The sequence below is a fragment of the Sus scrofa genome, chromosome 15 (genome assembly GCF_054392235.1).
Source record: "Sus scrofa isolate SSC_HxYL_T2T_F1_AM1 chromosome 15, Sscrofa_HxYL_maternal_Yorkshire_Landrace_v2.0, whole genome shotgun sequence".
Classification (NCBI taxonomy): domain Eukaryota; kingdom Metazoa; phylum Chordata; class Mammalia; order Artiodactyla; family Suidae; genus Sus; species Sus scrofa.
Genome location: NC_139397.1, coordinates 76,158,281 through 76,177,744, shown reverse-complemented (window position 1 = coordinate 76,177,744; position 19,464 = coordinate 76,158,281). Strand labels below are relative to the sequence as shown.

Sequence of the window (19,464 nt, the reverse complement as noted above, 5' to 3'; positions counted from 1 at the left end):
TTTGGAGAAATGTATTTTTAGATTATCTGCCCATTTTTTAAAAAATAAGAATTCTTTTTTGAAGATTTTTATTTTTTATTATAGTTGATTTATAATGTTCTGTCAAAATTTCTGCTGCACAGCAAAGTGACCAGTCACACATATATACACACGCACATGCACACACACATTCTTTTTCTCGTGTTATCCTCCATCATGTTCCACCACAAGTGACTAGATAAAATTCCCTGTTCTATGCAGCAGGATCTCATTGCTTACCACTCCAAATACAACAGCTTGCATCTACTAATCCCAAACACCCAGCCCATCCCACTCCCCCTGCCTCCCCCTTGGCGACTATAAGTCTGTTTCCCAGGTCTATGAGTTTGTTTCTTTTCTGTAGATTGGTTCATTTGTGCCATATATTAGATTCTAGATATGTGATATTATATGGTATCTGTCTTTCATTTCTGACTTACTTCACTTAGTATGAGAGTCTCTCATTCTATCCATGTGCTGCAAATGGCATTATTTTGTTCTTTTTAAATGACTGAGTAGTATTCCATTGTGTATATATATCACATCTTCTTAATCCATTCATCTGTTAATGGACATTTAGGTTATTTCCATGTTTTGGCTATTGTGAATAGTGCTTCAATGAACATAGGAGTGCATGTATTTTTTCCAAGGAACGTTTTGTCTGGATATATGCCCAGGAGTGGGATTGCTGGATCATATTGTACTTCTATGTTTAGTTTTCTGAGGTACCTCCATATTATTTTCCATAGTGGTTGTACCAATTGACATTCCCACCAACAGTGTAGGAGGGTACCCTTTTCTCCACACTCCCTCCAGCATTTGTTATTTGTTGACTTGTTAGCGATAGCCATTCTGACTGATATGAAGTGGTACCTCACAGTAGTTTGGATTTGAATTTCTCTAATAATTAGTGATGTTGAGCGTTTTTTTCATGTGTCTGTTTGTCATCTGTTTGTATTCTTTGCAGAGATATCTATTTAGATCTTCCGGCCATTTTTTAATTGGGTGTTTTTTTTGTTTTTTTTTTATTTTTTTTTTTTTTTTTGCTGCTGAGTTGTATGAATTGTTTGTATATTTTGGAAATGGGGCCCTTATTGGTTGTATCATTTGCAAAGTTTTTCTCCAATTCTGTGGGTTGTCTTTTCAGTTTTTTTTTAATTGTTTTCTCTACTGTGCAAAAGCTTTTAAGTTAATTAGGTCCCACTTGTTTATATTTGTTTTTATTTTTATTGCGCTAGGAGGTGAATCCAAAGAGATATTGCTGATTTACATCAGAAAACATTCCGCCTATGTTTTCCTCTATGAGTTTTATAGTATCTTGTCTTACATTGTGGTCTTTAATCCATGTTGAGTTAATTTGTGTATGGTATTAAGAGACTGTTCTGATTTCATGCTGTCACATGTAGTTGTCCAGTTTTCCCTGCATTACTTATTGAAGATACTGTCTTTTCCCTACTATAGTTTCTTGACTCCTTTGTCCTAGATTAATTGACCATAGCTGTTTAGGTTTTGCCTGGGCTTTGTGTTAAGTTCCCTTGATCTACATTTCTGTTTTTGTGCCAGTACCATACATTTCTGATGACTGTACTTTATGGTATAATCTGGAGCCAGGGAGCCTGATTCCTCCAGCTGTTTTTCTTTTTCAAGATTGCTTTGTCTATTTGGGGCCTCTTGTGTTTCCATACAGATTTTACAATTTTTTGTTCTAGTTCTGTGAAAAATGCCATTGGTAATTTGAGAGGGATTACATTGAATCTGTAGATTGCCTTGGGTAGTATAATCATTTTGACACTCATGATTCTTTCAATCCAAGAGCATGATATATCTTTCCATCCATTTGTGTCATCTTCAGTTTCTTTCACATCAGCATCTTACAATGTTTGGAGTACAGGGCTTTTGCCTCCTCAAGCAGGTTTATTCCCATGCTAGGGGTAAAATTTGAGCTAAAGCTGCTGGCCTATGCTACAGACACAGCATCACATGATCCAAGCCTCATCTGTGACCTACACTGCAGCTCATGGCAACGCCAGATCCGTAACACACTGAGCAAGGCCAGGGATTGAACCCACATACTCATGGATACTAGTTGGGTTCATTGCTGCAAAGCCACGATGGGAACTTGGTATTTTATTTTCTTTTTGATGGAATGGTAAATGGCATTTCTTCCTTAATTTCTATTGCAAATCACCTTTTGTTGTGAGTAAATAGGAATGCAAGAAATTTCTGTGTATTAATTCTGTATCCTGTGATTCTACTGAATTCATTGATGAGCACTAGTAGTTTCCTGGTAGCATTGTTAGGATGTTCTGTGTATAGTATTATGCCATCTGCAAACAGTGACATTTTACTTCTTTTCTTCCAATTTGGATTCGATTTATTTATTCTTCTTCTCCAATTGCTGTGGCTAGAACTTCCAAATCTTGTGTTGAATAAAAATAGTGAGAATGGACACCCTTGTCTTGTTCCTGATCTTAGCAGGAATTTTTTCAGTTTTTCATCATTGATACTGATGTTACGTGTGGCTTTCTTCTGTGTGGCCTTTATTATTGTGAGGAAGGTTCCCTCTATGCCCACTTTGTGAAGAGTTTTTATCATAAATGCATGTTGAATTTTGTCAGAATCTTTTTCTGCATCTCTTGAGATGACCATATGGTTTTATTCTTCAGTTTGTAAATGTAGCATATCACACTGTTTGATTTGTGGATTTTGAAAAGTCCTTGCACCTCTGGGATAAATCCCACTTGATCATGGTATATGATCCCTTTAATGTATTGTTGAATTTTGCTAGTATTTTGTTGAGGTATTTTTTCTTATATTAGTGATATTGCCCTGTAATTTTCTGTTTTTGTGGTATCTTTGTCTGGTTTTGGTATCAGGGTAATGGTGGCCTCATAGAATGAACTTGGAGTGTTCCTTCCTTGCAGTTTTTTTTTGGAATAGTTTCAGAATGATAGGTGTTAACTCCCCTCTAAATATTTGATAGAATTTGCCTGTGAAGCCATCTGGTCCTGGACTTTTGTTTATTAGAAGTTTTTAAATCACAGTTTCAATTTCAGTAATTGTGATTGGTGTTTTCATAATTTCTATTTCTTCCTGGTTCAGTCATGGAAGATTACACTGTGTAAGAATCTGTCCATTTCCTCTAGGTTGTCCATTTTATTAGCATATCATTGCTTGTAGTAGTCTCTTATGAGTTTTTGTATTCCTGCCTGTGATGTTTAATGTAACATTTTTTTAAATTAATTTATTTATTTTGGCTTTTTAGGGCCTTACTTGTGGGCATATGGAAGTTCCCAGACTAGGGGCTGAATCAGAGCTACAGCTGTCAGGCCATTCCACAACCACAGCAACTTAGGGTTTGAGCTGCATCTGTGATCTACACCACAGCTCATGGCAATGCCAGATCCTTAACGCAGTGAGTGAGGCCAGGGATTGAACTGCATCCTCATAGATCCTAGTCAGGTTCGTTACCACTGAGCCACAATGGGAACTCCCTATCATTTCTAATTTTATTGATCTGAGCCCTCTCCCTTTTTTACTTGATGAGTCTGGATAAAGTTTTATCAATTTAGCTGATCTTTGCAAAGAACCAGTTTTTATTTTCTATTGTTTTCTTCATCCCTATTTATTTCTGCTCTGATCTTTATGATTTCTTTCCTTTACTAACTTTGGGTTTTGTTTATCTTTGTTTCTCTAGTTGCTTTAGGCGTAAAGTTAGGTTGTTTGAGATTTTTCTAGTTCGTGGGATAAGACTGTATTGGAATAAATTTCCCTCTTAGAACTGATTTTGCTGTATCCTATAGGTTTTAGATCATCATATTTTCAGTGTCATTTGTCTCTAGGTATTTTTTGCTTTCCTTTTTCATTTCTTCCATGATCCATTGGTTGTTTAGTATAATATTGTTTATCCTCCATGTTTGTGTTTTTCACATTTTTTTTTCTTGTAATCGATTTCCAATCTCATAGTATTGAGGTCAGAAAAAAGATGCTTGATAAAATTTCAGTTTTTAAAAATATACCAAGGCTTGATTTTTGGTCCCACATGTGAACTATCCTGGAAAATGTGCAATAGTCACTTGGGAAGAAAATATATTCTGCTGATTTCAGATAGAATATTCTATAAATATCAATTAAGTCCATCTGGTCTAATATGTCATTTAAGGCCTATGTTTCCTTATTGCTTTTCTGTCTGGATAATCTTTCTATTGCTGTAAGTTAGGTGTTAACTTTCCCCACTATTATTGTGTTATTGTCAATTTCTCCTTTAGTGGCTTTTAGCAGTTGACATATAGTGAGGTACTCCTATGTTATGTGCATATATATATTTACAGTTGTTATAAGCTTCTTCTCAAATTGATTCATTGATCGTTATGTAGTTTCCTTCTTCGTGTTTTGTACCAGTATCTATTTTGAAGTCTATTTTGTTAGATATGAGTATTGCTACTCCAGCTTTTTTTTTTTTCCATTTTCACAGAATACCATTTTCCATCCCCTCATTTTCAGTCTATATATGTTCCTAGATCTAAAGTGGGTCTCTGTAGACAGCACATGGACATGTCTTGCTTTTGTATCCATTCCGTTAGTCCTTGTCTTTTGGTCAAAGCATTTAATCCATTTACGTTTAAGGTAATTCTTGATAAGTATGTACTTATTGCCATTTTGTTGTTTTGGATTTGTTTTTGTGGGTCTTTTTTCTTCCCTTCCTCTTTTGTTCTCCTGTGGTTTGATGGCTATCTTTAGTGTTGTTTTAGATTACTTTTTGTGTGTATGTTTGTATTGTGTATTTGATTTGCAGTTACTGTGAGTTTTTGATATAGCACTGTATATCACTGCTGTTATCACACAAGATTTTTTTAAGTTGCTGGTTTCTTAATTTCCAATGCATTCCCAATATCCTGCTCACAATACATCCGGTGTGTATATCCAGTAGAAAACCCAAAATCTACAATCATTTTAGAATTTTTGTTTGTTTGTTTTCTGGGTTAAAACCTTGTCTGTTGAACTCCCTCTGGCAACTTCCTCTCCTGCCTAGGCTTTCAAAACCGTCAAGATCTAGCTAGGAAAAAGATCTGGACAAAGAATAGCCTATATTTGGATATTCAGGAATGTGAATGGTTAGACCTTTCTTATGTGAAAGGAAAGAAGTGCCTGATAAGAGAGCCAATGGACTGTATACAGATTATCTTTTTTTGTTTTTGTTTATTACATTGTAAGCAACACCAGTGACCAAGGACATAAATGTTAATGATTTTCCTTTAATGAAGCCATCTAATCAGTACTCTTGCATTCAGAATAGTACAATGATTAAACTAATATAACATATGCATATATGAATATTTGAAAACACTCAATTTAGGAAGAAAAGTAGTCAATGTAATACTGTATAATGAAAAAAAAATCATCTTTCTTTTTTATAAGATTTATTGCCAAGCATTTTTTTTTCAGAGATTTGCTAAAATTCATTAACTCCACTTGCAGAGATACAATATGGTCCCCTCATCTGATATTTATACCTCTGCTAATTAAATCATATGCTTCTTTTGCAATGCTGATTTTTGAGATCAAGGGGTACATTTTGAGTCAGTCTACCTTAACAGATTGCTTCAGACAGCAGTCTATCACATTAGGTTTAAGAAAATAGCCATTCTAACTTACAATACGTTTTACTGAGGAGCAGCAATCTAATTCACATTGATTTTGAGTAAACCTTTACATACCCATCTGCTCCATTTTAAGCTGGGTTTGTATAAATCAATGCATCTCTAGCATCAACATGCACTCAGTAATCAATGGGTAGGGAAAATCATTATTTACTGCTCAGTAATTGTGTTTACATTCAAATAAAATAAAATAAAATGTGCAAGGCCATTCTGGAGAAAGAACAAGTGACCCATGAATCACAAGCAGATTGTCTCCCTTTAGTTTGTCAAATGAAGCAGAATACTTGAGGCATTTCACCAGGAAAGTAAGGAGAAAGTCCTGAGTCTCAACTTTGCCTAGTTTTAGTCCTCAAACACTGAGGCAGTTGTCAACATTTTCATGATCTTTTCATCCTAGGAACCCTCCAGTTGGTAAACAGTAGTTCTAGCCACCATGGCTCTGGACATCAGTCCTCTTTGCTGGATTATGATCAGCTCCAGTGCTAATCTAGTCTCTGCCCACCTGCTCATGCTTGGCTCTGTAATTATCCCCCTTGTCATTTGAACTTGGAGTATATCATCAGTCTCTCTAGTGTTTGAATCTTAGTCTTCCCTAGCGGATTATAGTTTGAATTCATCCCACTCATGCTCTGTGTTCAAGACCTCCTTGAACAGAATACCTAATCTAGTTCCAACTCCATTTGAGCTCTCATCTCTGGTACCACCAGCTATCTGATTGCTGCCTCAGTGCCACTGTGAAAGGTGGGAAGAAGAGTCAATCAACAGCAATAGAAATAGAAATAAATGCAGTACCTTGTCATTCTGATTCTCCACACTTTAGTAAGGCAAGCTTAAAAGCAGCAGACAGAACAGCCCAGGTTTCTGCCTCACAGCACAACCGAACAGATGGGCTGCGATGAAATTGCCCATCAAAATTTGTTTTGTCCCATTTTATTACAGTTATTCAGGCAAGGAATGTAGGCTGAACAAGGAATGGCTGAAAATAGGTTCTGTTTTTAGTGAATTTCAGTGAGTTAAAAAATTTATAGTACCATCAATGCAGGCCACGCATTTCTTTCATTGTAGCTTCTTGTAGACTTAAAAATGCTGAAAGATTGCTCTTGGCAGGTATCTAAGTATTAAAGTTAGATGTATAAAACTGGAACAATGCAAAGAAAATGGGCAAGCCCTTTGCTAAAAGTTCACACAAATTTGAGACTCAAATAAGCAAATGAGCATATATTTTTAAAAAGGTAAAATTTTTTTTTAATCCTGAAAAGAAAAAAAAAGCAAGTAAATAAAATCAAAATAGCACCAGTTATGATTCTTACTTACAGTCTTGTTTAACCTTTTCCCATTGTTTTTAATAGGTTGTTATATTGCATGAAAATGTTGAATTAAGTGATTTTGAACCTAGAATTTTTTTTAATATTTCAAGGCACTATAAAGTTTTACATAAAAGTGAACATAACTCTATGGATGCATATAGAATTGGCTTAGCATTATAAGTGACCTCTCAGTTTTCTATCTTTAATCAAAGTGTCTAGTAAAAGATAACCAATTTTGGGGTCACATAATGAAGAATAGAGAAAAACACTTTTAACATACCAAAATTTAACTAAAATAGATTAACTTATAAAAAAAAATCACAGATTTTTTAAAAAGGAATGATCCTCTAAAAGAAATGAGGAATGAAAAATAATATCAAAGATAACTGGATCACTGTTCCATGGTAGCAAAACTTGCTGTTTGAAAGAGTATCTTTCTTTCTTTTAATGCATATATTTAGAACATCATATAATTTGTGTCAGAGCACAGTACATCAGAGAATGATTTTAAGAAGTCAAGTATTCCTTAGCAATATGCAAAAACATTCACATCTTACAGAAATATTTTCAGTTGGTAAGGGTATTAGCCCACTCAAAGCTCAGATATACTCAAAATTCATTGAGGTTAAGTTGGAACCTCATTTTGGCAGATCAAAGGATAATAGGTAAATTCACATTTAAAAAGTTAAAATATTTGTAATAAATTTTAGTCATTTAATTAGCAGTCTACTTTATGAGGCCCATTTGAATATAACAGAGCTGCATACTGTCATTTTTTATCCTTTATATGGCACATACTAAAAGACAGATGAAATCTTCCTCCTTCTGCCATCACTCCACCTGAATATCAAATGTGACTGATATTGGGGCCTTAGAAAGTGTCCTGACCATCCCACTGAATGACCAACTATCCCAAAATGTATCTTTGTTACAGGTGGGAACATGGAAGACTAGAGTATTTAAAAAGGTTGCCCAATGTTACAGACAATATAAAGTCCAGTTTTTCTCCAAATATTCTTCACCAAAGCACAGTGTCTCATAATTGCCTCCTGAGAGTGACTAAACTCAGCTAACTAAAGAACCTGCATTCATTAAATATCAGAAGCAGCCTACTTCCTACCTTGAACATGTAGCCAAATGAGAAACCAGAAATAGACTTGGGATCCCAAGGTTGACAGTAAACTCTAATAAGCTTACAAGAATTCAGATGGATTATTAAGCCAAAGCTAGCACTCTTATCAGTAATACAAGAAGAACAAAAAATACTAATGGTAGAAAATGCATTGCCAAAAATAAAGCAAGAGTGTTATGACACATGTTTTACTCTCCCATAGAGTTAAAAGCTAGGAAGAATCTTAGAGGTCAGTTTATACTTTTAATATGGAAATTAAACAATTGACTTGGACTAAGAAAAATACATACTCAAAACTGTATTTCAAAAAATATATAAAGGCAATTAGAAGGTAGATCCAATTTATCTAATTTCCAGTACAATGTTCTTTTCAACATACTGTCTAGGTCTCCACACCTTTCTTTACTTTCAGTCAGCCTCCAGGTTAATAAAAACAGATATTGTCAAATATATAGATCATTTAAGACTACCAAAAGCTTTTCATAAACAGAGATACATGTACCACTAGTGGAAAAAATAAGTCTTGTAGGTGGTATATGCATACCAATCTACATCTTAATAGGTAAGTTTTTAAGGCTCAGTTATGAGGAGATTTAAAATAAATTTAAAAATAAGTATAGATTAGGATATGGCAAAAGTAATAAAAGAGATAAATTAAGGACAGAGGCTTGGAAAACACTGATTTAAAGTGGAATATATTATACATATAAAATTGAGAAGAGTGTTTATTTACCAAAAGTCATACCAGTGATGAGGTTTCCTATATAAAATAGTTTAGTGTTAAGTGATAGAATATCTTACATAAATATGAAATGAGTTAGAATACTCCATGATACCTACCCTATAAAATTTCCTCAAAAGAACTTATTTCTGTTGTATTGCTTTATTGCATTATTGATTTCAAGAACTGATTAAAAAGCACTTTTCCCATGGGTCTAGATTTCTCACAAAAATCTAATCTAAACAGACTGAAAACTCGCAATTTTCAGGGCCTTAAGTGACATACAGAATTTTAGAGTCTGAGTTCAGAAAATCAGAATAATAGACCAGAGACACATTTCTTCATTTACTCCCAAAGACTGCTAAGAAAAATCTACTTAATAGCAGTTAAATTTACTTAATAGCAGAAAGCTAATGGGAAAATCTGTAGATAACCTTGTCGAAAACAAAGCAAACAGGTTTTAAACCAATTCTGAGAAGATTTGCTCACAAATAATAATTGAATGATGATCAAAGAGAAATTAGAAATTGTGTTTAGTAGAGATTTAGTGAACAATATCAGACCTCAGTGAAGTTCAGTTGAGATATCTGAAACCATTTTAATTCCAAGGGGAAAGTGATGATAAACAGGAATATTTGAGAAACAATCTTATTCTATTCCCAGTAAGAACAACTGGCAATGAAAGATACTGGCAGGAAGAAAGGCAGAAAGACTCTTATCACTAACCAGGGAAATTTTAAATACTTTCTTTGGTCTGCTGGTAGCAAGGTGAAAATGTGACCTCGGAGTCCATTATCAAAGACAATTTAACCCTAGAACATAGTGTCTAACATTCTAGAACATTATGAAATAATTTTGCTTGAAGAAAATACTCATTTTAATGCAGTCACTCAGACTAAAAGCTGTCTTGTGGATGCTGTGAGATTTTATTATTACATTTATAAATAAACACTGTGGTTATCACTTAAGCATATCAGCAATAATAAAAATGAACAAACATTTCACAGTTCTATAATAAACTTTTATTATATCATATGTTTTATGTTTGTTTTTCAGATATATTATTTCACATATGATTTTAAAAGACTGATTGCACTGCAATATGTAATATAAATTCTGAAGTGTCATCCACCAAAGTTGGAAATATATTTCCTAAAGACAAATTTGAACCAGTGACAGAGTTGCAATTCATGTCACATGGTTTAAGAAAAACTACATTTGCCTAATGAGAGCCAAAAATCACAGTATCTAAGAAATAGAAAAGATTAAAACTATCAACATCTGTCATAGTGATGAAGGTTCAAGGAATTTGGGGCCCTCATTTATAGTCCCCCTGACATATCCCAAACATCTATCAGGTACCTAGATTTAAACATGTCTCATTCAAAACCCTGGGTTTTCCCATCAACTTCATTAGGAATATATGGCATCTTCTCTAAGAAGATTAATTTATTGGCCTTGTTAGTTATTTTCACTTTCACTATTAAGTCCATAGACAACAGTTAGTTATCTCAGGAGTTATCACAGTACAGAGCTGAATAAGAAACAGCCCAGACACACATGAACATTTCAGGAATCAGCATTACATCTCTGTAATAAGAAATCTCTTGTATCCATTCCTATAGAGAAATCACGTTACATTCAATCTTTGAAAAGTTTTACATTTTTTTAAAAAATATATGGAACTCTTCACAAATTTAGTCATCTATGTTCAGGGACCATTCTAATCTTCTCTGTATCATTGTATCATTCCAGTTTTGTATGTGTTCTGCTGAAGTGAGCACAAGCTTTACATGTTTTATTACTTTGAATTATGTTTAAATAATTGAAGTGTATCTTATTAGGAACTTTTAAAGAATCGCTACCTTCTAGGAAAATATTTGAAACATTAAATTTTCCTAGGATGTCCAATTGATTAATAACAAAACTAGTTAAATTTTTAGATATATAGACACTTAAGAGAAACAAAAACTGAGTTATTTTATAAAAGTATTCATACAAAGTGAATATTCTTTGCCAGTTCCTGCTATACCTTCCAACAGTGTAAAATAGCAAATTATTTTTGAATGGACTATTAAAATAATAGGACCTACTCTACCCAACACAGTCTTGAAAAAGAACCAGTTTAGAAGATTTAAACTACCTGGTTTTGAAGTTCCCATCATGGCTAAGTGGGTTAAGACACCATTTAGTATCCATGAGGATGGGGGTTTGATCCCTGGCTTTGCTGAGCCATGATGGGAACTCCTTATTTATTTTTATATTGTCTTATATGACATTCTAGACCAAGCAAAACTAATCCATGTTTCAAAAGCACCAGTCATAGCTGACTTTGGGAGGATGGGATTTAAAGAAAGGTAAAGGGGAGTTTTCAGGAGAGATATTAATGTATTATAATTTGAATAGTCTTGGTTTATACAATTGTATACATTTTCAAAGACTCAGAAATACACACTTAAGGTATTTATAATTCATTGTATGTAATTTTTACCTCAAAAAAACCTTTAGGAGTTCCCATCTTCATGCAGCAGAAACAAATTCAACTAGGAACCATGAAGTTGTGGGTAAGATCCCTGGCCTTTCTCAGTGGCTTAAGGATCTGGCATTGCCATGAGCTGTGGTGTATGTAGGTTACAGATGTGGCTTGCATCCCGTGTTGTTGTGACTGTGGTGTAGGTCAGCAGCTGTAGCTCCAATTAGAGCCCTAGCCTGGGAACCTCCATATGCCACAAGTGCAGTCCTAAAAAGCAAAAGCAAAACAAAACAAAAAAACCCTAAACAAATATTGACTTTGGTTGGTGCTATTTAAGTGTTTAGTGCTTTTATACCATACAAAAACTACTAAAACTAAGCAAATTCAGCAAGTAGCCAGATACAAGATTAACATGCTGAAACTGGTTACATTTCTTTATACTAACAATGAAATATGAGAGAATGTAAAAATGAATACATTTTAAAATTGCATTCCCCAAAATAAAATACTTAGGTATAAACCTCACCAAGGATCTGAAAGACTTATATGCTGATAACTATAAAACAAAAAGGAAACTAATGGTGAATCAAAGAAATGGGAAAGATATGTCACACATTTGGATTGGAAAAATTAATATTGTTAAAATGGCAATGCTACCCAAAGCAATATATGGATTTAATGACATCTCTATCAAATTATACATGATGTGTTTCACAGAAAAAGAACAAATAGCCCTAAAATGTATATGGAAATATAAAAGATCCATAATTTCCAAAGCAATACTGAAGAAAAAGAACAAAGGAAGAGGCATAACCCTTCCAGACTTCAGACAATACTACAAAGCTACAGAAATCAAAACAGCATGATATTAGCACAGAAACAGACATATGAATTAATGGATTAGAATAGGGAGCCCCAGAATAAAACCACACACATACAGTAATTAATCTTTGACAAAGGAGTTAAGAATATACAATGAGATTAAGATATTCGCTTTAGCAAGTGGAGTTGGGAAAGCTAGACACTTGCATGTAAATCAATGAAATTAGAATATACCATCTAACCATACACAAAAACAAACTCAAAATTGTTTAAAAACTTAAACATAATATATGACACTATAAACCTTCTAGATGAGATCACAGGCAAAACATTCTCTGACATAAATTGTACCAAAGTTTTCTTATATCAGTCTCCCAAGGCAATAAAAATAAAAATGAACAAATGGAACCTACCCCAACTTACAAGCTTTTATACATTAAAGTATAAATAAAATGGAAAGACAACCTACAGAATGGGAGAGAATATTTGCAAATGATGAAAATATTAGTAAGGGCTTGATTTTCAAAACAGACACACAACTCATACAATTCAACAACAACAACAAAAACATGCCACTTGAAAACGAACAGAAGACCTAAATAGACATTTCTTCAGAGAAGACATACAAGTGATCTCACTAATAATTAGAGAAGTACAAATCAAAACTACAATGAGGTACCACCCTGCATTGGAGAGAATGCCCATCATTAAGCAGTCTACAAATAACAAATGCTGGATATGGAGAAAAAGGAACCCTCCTATACTGTTCATGGGAATATACACTGGTGCAACCACTAGGGAGAACAGTATGGAGGTTCCTCAGAAAACAAAGGATAGAGTTATGATCCAGCAATCCCACTCCTGGAAGAATATCCAGACAAAGCTATAATTCAAAAAGATGCATGCGGTCCTATGTTCATAGCAGCATTATTCAAAATAGCTAAGACATGAAAACAACCTAAATGTCCATTGACAGTTGAATGGATTAAGATGATTTGGTACATATATATAGTGGAATACTACTCATCCATAAAAAGAATGAAGCAATGCCATTTGTAGCAACATGGATGCAACTAGAGTCTCATACTAAGTGAAGTCAAAAAAAAAAAAAAAAGGCAAATACCATGAGATACCACATATATGGAATCTAAAATATGACACAAATGAATCTCCTTACAGAACAGAAACAGACTCAAAGAGAATAGAATTATAGCTGCAGATAGGGAGGGGATTGGGGATGGGATGAAGTGGGAGGTTGAGGTTAGCAGATATAAGCTATTATACAAGGAGGGAATAAACAATATCCTACTGTATAGCACAGAGAACTGTATTCAATGTCCTATGATAAATCATAATGGAAAATATTTTTTTAAAAGTACATATATAACTGAATCCCTTTGCTGTAAGCAGAAATTAACACAATATTATGAATCAACTATACATAGATTTAAAAACAACAAAAAAGTATTCTGTGATTTTAAATATTTAAGTATTAAATATTGAATATTAAATATTAAGTAATATTGAGTATTTAGTATTTCTCTACCTACAGTATTAAATTTAAGTATTTATGTCAATTGTACTATGTCTTCAATTTACTTTGAAGTTGATTAAAAATAGATGGGTTGGGAGTTCCCATCGTGGCTCAGTGGTTAATGAATCTGACTAAGAACCATGAGGTTGTGGGTTCGATCCCTGGCCTTGCTCAGTGGGTTAAGGATCCGGCATTGCTGTGAGCTGTGGTGTGGGTCACAGACACGGCTTGGATCCCCCGTTGCTGTGGCTCTGGTGTAGGCCGGTGGCTACAGCTCCGATTTGACCCCTAGCCTGTGAACCTCCATATGCTGTGGGAGCAGCCCAAGAAATGGCAAAAAGACCAAAAAAAAAAAAAAAAAAGATGGGTTATTAGAGAGCTGATGGATGGGTATGTGATAAAGGAAGTATACAGTAGAATGGTAATAGCAGAATATAGGTGGTTAGATATACAATTGTTCTCTGTAAAATTTTGTCAACTTTGCTGTGTATTTGAAAATTTTCATAAAATTTTGAGGAAAAAATATACAATATTATCCACAGATACAATAGTAGACAGATAAAAATCACTGCTAGGACATTAAATATATATATATGATAAAATATTACCACAAAACAAAATTATTTAGGGTGTTTTATCTCAATATGGAGAATATATGGATAGTGCTATTATTATTAAAATTAGCTTGATAATGACATTAAAAACTTTGTTTTCTCATCAAATACCATACTCACCAACAAGGTTTTAGAAATCATTTAAATTCTATAATGACATCCTCAAAAGAAGGTTGGAGGAACCCAGTGGTTTTTGTAAACTAAAGCATGAACAGTATTTTTGTAGTATTTGTCTATGCGTCTTTCATCACAACTTCAGTGAAAGAATGTTCATAGGAAAATGACTTTTCTCTTTCATTTTAAAGGTAAGCCTTGAATTTAATTAGAAAATAATTGTAATTATTTGCACTTAGGAAAAAAACTTATGAGACACTCAAAAATATTGTTTAGTAGTGCTAAGAAGTGCTCATAAAACGAATCAGTAAAAACACAAAAAAATTAAGTGCCTAAGGCACAATGTCTAATTGATGTACGTTATTTTATCTGTTTTGAGAATATTAATGTTTTGGTTACATGATTTAGCTAATTTCATACAAGAGAATATTTTAGAGTGAATATATTTCAGAAATCATTCACTTCCAGGTACCTATTATTTATTTATTTATTTATTTATTTTTTAGGGCCATACCTGCAACATATGGAAGTTTCCAGGCTAGGGGTTGAATCAGAGCTACAGCTGCCCTTCTACATCACAGCCCCAACAATGCCAGATCCAAGGAGCATCTGTGACCTACACCACACAGCTCAAGGCAATGCCAGATCCTAAACCCACTGAGTGAGGCCAGGGATCAAATCCACATCCTCATGGATACTATTTGGGTTTGTAACCTGCCGAGCCACAACGGGAACCCCCCGGGTACCTATTTTTAACAACAGAATGTATATGAAATTATTTTACCTAATAAATGTTTAATGTGCTACTCATTAAGTAGTACTTGATTAAGTTATTTAATTTATCAATTCACATAAAGATTTATTAAGTAGTTGCAATGTGCCAATTACTATGAGAAGAAGGATATATTGGTCAATACTGTGTTTATAGTTAAAACAAAGTTACAAATCCTTTTCATATAGGACACATTAACAGAAGAAGCATTAATGCTTACAAGACTAGGTAAGGACATCCAGGCAAAGTTCCAAGTATGACCAGGAATTTAGCTTTGTAAATTTTAGAAGAGAAGCAATAAGCTGAGGAGGGTTTCATGTTGTGCAGCTGATGATGTCAAGACAGCATCTATCCTTTGGAATCTCATGCTTCGTGCCAAAGAGAAAGCTTAAATATTGCTTTTCTCATCTCAGTATGGCAAATACCGTAACATCAGAATGAAGCATGACATTTACATGTACCTGTGCTGATGCATGTCAAGAACCAAGAAAAAGAATTGACATCCTGCATAGTTTAAGAGAGTATTAGATTGACTCATAAGAAATGGTTATTTGTGTTGGTCAAAAATGTTCAATATCAGCAATTTCATAGGGTTCCATTAAGTATTATTTTTAAAAGGCAGGTCTTCATTTCTTCATCTGACCTGTTACAAGTCCTCAGCTGATTTATTGAAAGTACCAAACAAGACGGCAAATCCAACAGTACATAGTACACACTATATCTATATCTATATATCTGTATCTATATCTACAAGTAACCTGAGCTTTTGCCATGCAAAACATGGAGCTCAATAAGGGTACAAGCCTGGAGTGGATAATTCTACTGACAGATGAGTGAGGACTAAGTTTAACAGTTTGTAGATTCAAAATCAGTCCACAGAAGTTAGTAATTATATAATTATTATTAAATTCCAATCAATAATTCCAGTCTCATTTCTGTCTAAGAAAGACTACAGCAGAGATCCATATAGGTAGGGAATTGGTATCATAGAAACCAATGGGGAGTCCCAAGAATAGAAAACACTAGTATTCAAATATAGGAACCTAGACATGGCAGAGCCAGAGTAGAGAACAGAGAATTGGTAAAGATCTAGGGTTAAGAATTATAACAAGAAGGGCTTATTGAAGGCTAATTATTTAGGGACTACTATGCTAATGTCCTCTATATTCATTATTTTATTTGAATTGACAATAAGATGATGAGATATATAATATCCATTATACAGATGTTAAAATTAAGCTCAAAGAGGTTTAAATCACTTGGGGAAAGTTGCACAATTAGTAAATGGCTGAGTTGATGTTTGAAACTGGACCAATGTAATTCAAAACTCATGATCTTTCTATGACTTTATGCAAGAAAATTACCCATTTACAGAGGAAAAAGGCCAAAACTCATTCTGGAGTAGCTGTCATTCAAAGTTAGTCTCTAGTTGCCAGGGAAGCAGAGAGAACATAAATAAGATCCTACCAAGACAAATGGATGCTGCTCAGAGAAGCAGCTAAAAGACTTTGCACAGGACTTGTCACATTCTCAGAGTGCCCAGGGAGGCTAAATAAGCTTTAGTAGGCAGAGATGGAGGAGAACAAGTGGAGACACTGAATAGGAGGGACACTAAATATCCCTACACTGGTAGGTACACAGAAGGAACATAAGTAGGTAGGATTGAGAAATCATTCTTATGATTGCGACCATGGAAGAGAGGGAGAATGCAGTGTTAGCAAGGATGTGACTTGAGTCAGACTGACCCGGACTCAATTCAGGCTTTGCATCACCACATCCCATGTGGCAGACGATCAGAAGTTCTTCCACCTCTTTGAACCTAATTTCTCATTTGTAAAGTGGGAAAAATTAAAAGACCTACCTCATGGATTATGAGCCTTAAATGAGATAATGCATGGATAGCATTTGGAACTATGTCTCAGAGTATTAATGAGCATTCAATAAATAGTATTTGTTGACCTGAAGGCTGCACGTTTTACTTTTCAGACACTGTAAAAGTAAACACCCATTTCATTTACCTGAGACTCAAAGACACATTTTAGGGAAAACCAAATTGGTACAAAGTTAGAGAGGAACTGGTCCAGAAGAGGAGCAGGTTGGGTAGAGCTGTGGGGCAGGCAGTGGCAATGATACACCCATGTTTCACTTCATTGGTTATTAAAGCACAGGAAAGGCTGGCTGACTTACCTGAGCTTGAAGCGGGTACAGTGAGCCATACTAGGCAAGTCTCTGATCCTGCCTGGGCTTCAATCTATTCATTTGCTAAAAGGGGTAGTGATATTTCATAGCATGTTATAATGCTTGCAACCAAGTAAACTTGTGTAAATACACCTTAAATTGAAACAATAAGTAAACCAGCTTTGTATTATTATTGTCAAACACCACTGAAAAAAGTATGAAATTTCCTCAAAGAACTGAAATGAAGAATTTCACATGAAATAATTAGACTTTCTGAAAGACGGTGCATTTAGTAAATAGTTTCTTTGCTTCAAAGAAAAATGAATACTATGGTGAAGTTTTAATGGTTTCTATGGTTGATTAATATGCGTATTTTATTTTTACCTTTTATCTGCTTTTATATAAAACTACTTGTTTTATTGATCAAAGTGTTTAGAACCTATATTTTCCTTGTGATAGTGATGCATGGATCAATATGATCTTATAAGAGATTTATTTGTGTACTAGGGACGGAACGTTCCCATAAAATAGAGCTCTGGTCTTTATTGAATTTTTATTTCAGTTCAAATCTAGAAGATCACAGCTGAAAACTTCTACCACAAGATGCAAAAAAAAAAAAAAAATTATAATGCTAAATCATGTCTCCAAGCATTTTTTCAGCTTTATTAAATCTGAGCTCTTTCCAAAGAATAATGCTATGTTTACATCATTTCCAAAAGATTTTACATGACCTTGCCATTAATGCTTAGACTGAATCAGAATGAAAACTGTGCTAAGTCATTCCTGTGGTTTAAAGTCCTTCGATGCCTCCCTTTGTTCTTCATGATAAAGACTAGAGCTCTTTATGGGGCATGCATGGACCTTCATGAAACTGTAAATTTCCCTTCTCTTTAGTCTCAAATTCTGATTACCACCTCCAGATCCAACTCCATTTCCCATACACACATCTTAATCTTAAGGAATAACAGAGTATTTATTCCAATAAGGCATGCTTTCACACACACACACACACACACACACACACACACACACACACACACACACACACACACTCTTCCTCTTAAATATTCTTTTTGAAGCTTGAAGTAGAACCGCTAGTTTCTACATGCCATTTAAGACATTATGCAAGGATGAAGTTTTCTGATAAGCCATTGTCTCAACCCCACTTGTCTTGTGTCACCTGCCACATAATGCTATTCCCTGTCTGTTTGCCTACATGTGTCCTAACCAGAATATGATTATATAAAGGTACCTGTGTCCTTTATTTCTACATTCCTGAAACTAGTATGTTCATTGGTTCATAGTAGGGAATTAATGAATATTTTTTAATGAACAAATGAACAAATAAAAGTCACCCTTGCTGCTATTCTGGTTCTAAATTAATGGTCTATTTTTAATACAGTTGTTCCTACTTTATTCTTTTGTCCTTAAATCTCAGAGGCTCTAGCTACTGAGTTTCCCCTTTTTAGCAACACCTAAGAGAAATGATACCTATTTCAGCACACAGTTTAGCGAGCAGAGCCTGGATATTTCGAGCAGACTCTACTGGCATGGTCCTCCTTCTGATTTTCACTCAGCATCATTGTGCTATGTAGTCATGGAAAGACTTAAGGTTATTTAACACTGGATCCATTTTATGTTGCCTTTAGATCTAGATGACTGACTAGTGTCCATAGATTTAGGACATTAAGTCTATTTGCTAGATTGGAACTTCCTGGCATCAGTTTCTGGACATACACATCTCCTTCCCTCCTGGCTTCTTTCTCTGCACCTGTGTCACCCTAGGGCTTGGATTTACATCAATTCTCAGATCTTTACCAATGTGAATGATTTCACAGTAAATTGATCCATGATCAGCCACATCCTAAAACGTGACTTGTGATAGCTTTAAATGTTGGTTCTAGCACAGACCTATTTGTGAATAATTTGATTTTAGGCAAAGAACATTTTTATTTCTTCCATTTTTAAAGTAAATACTTATAATTAAAAACATTTAGGAGTTCCCATTGTGACACAGCGGAAATGAATCCAACTAGGAACCATGAGGTTGCAGGTTCGATTTGGCTGGGAGCTGTGGTGTAGGTCACAGATGCGGCTCAGATCCTGCCTTGCTGTGGCT

General features: G+C 34.5%; 1 protein-coding gene and 1 non-coding gene across 9 annotated transcripts in view; both read right to left on the bottom strand.

Annotated features, from left to right (window-relative positions):
• The window catches only part of GALNT13 (polypeptide N-acetylgalactosaminyltransferase 13), a 594,089-nt gene that overhangs the window by 110,083 nt on the left and 464,542 nt on the right, over window positions 1–19,464 (bottom strand). The window lies entirely within an intron of this gene.
• Window positions 10,512–10,622, bottom strand: LOC146395923 (U6 spliceosomal RNA). Its single transcript, XR_014830680.1, has one exon. It is a non-coding gene; the product is annotated as a U6 spliceosomal RNA (small nuclear RNA).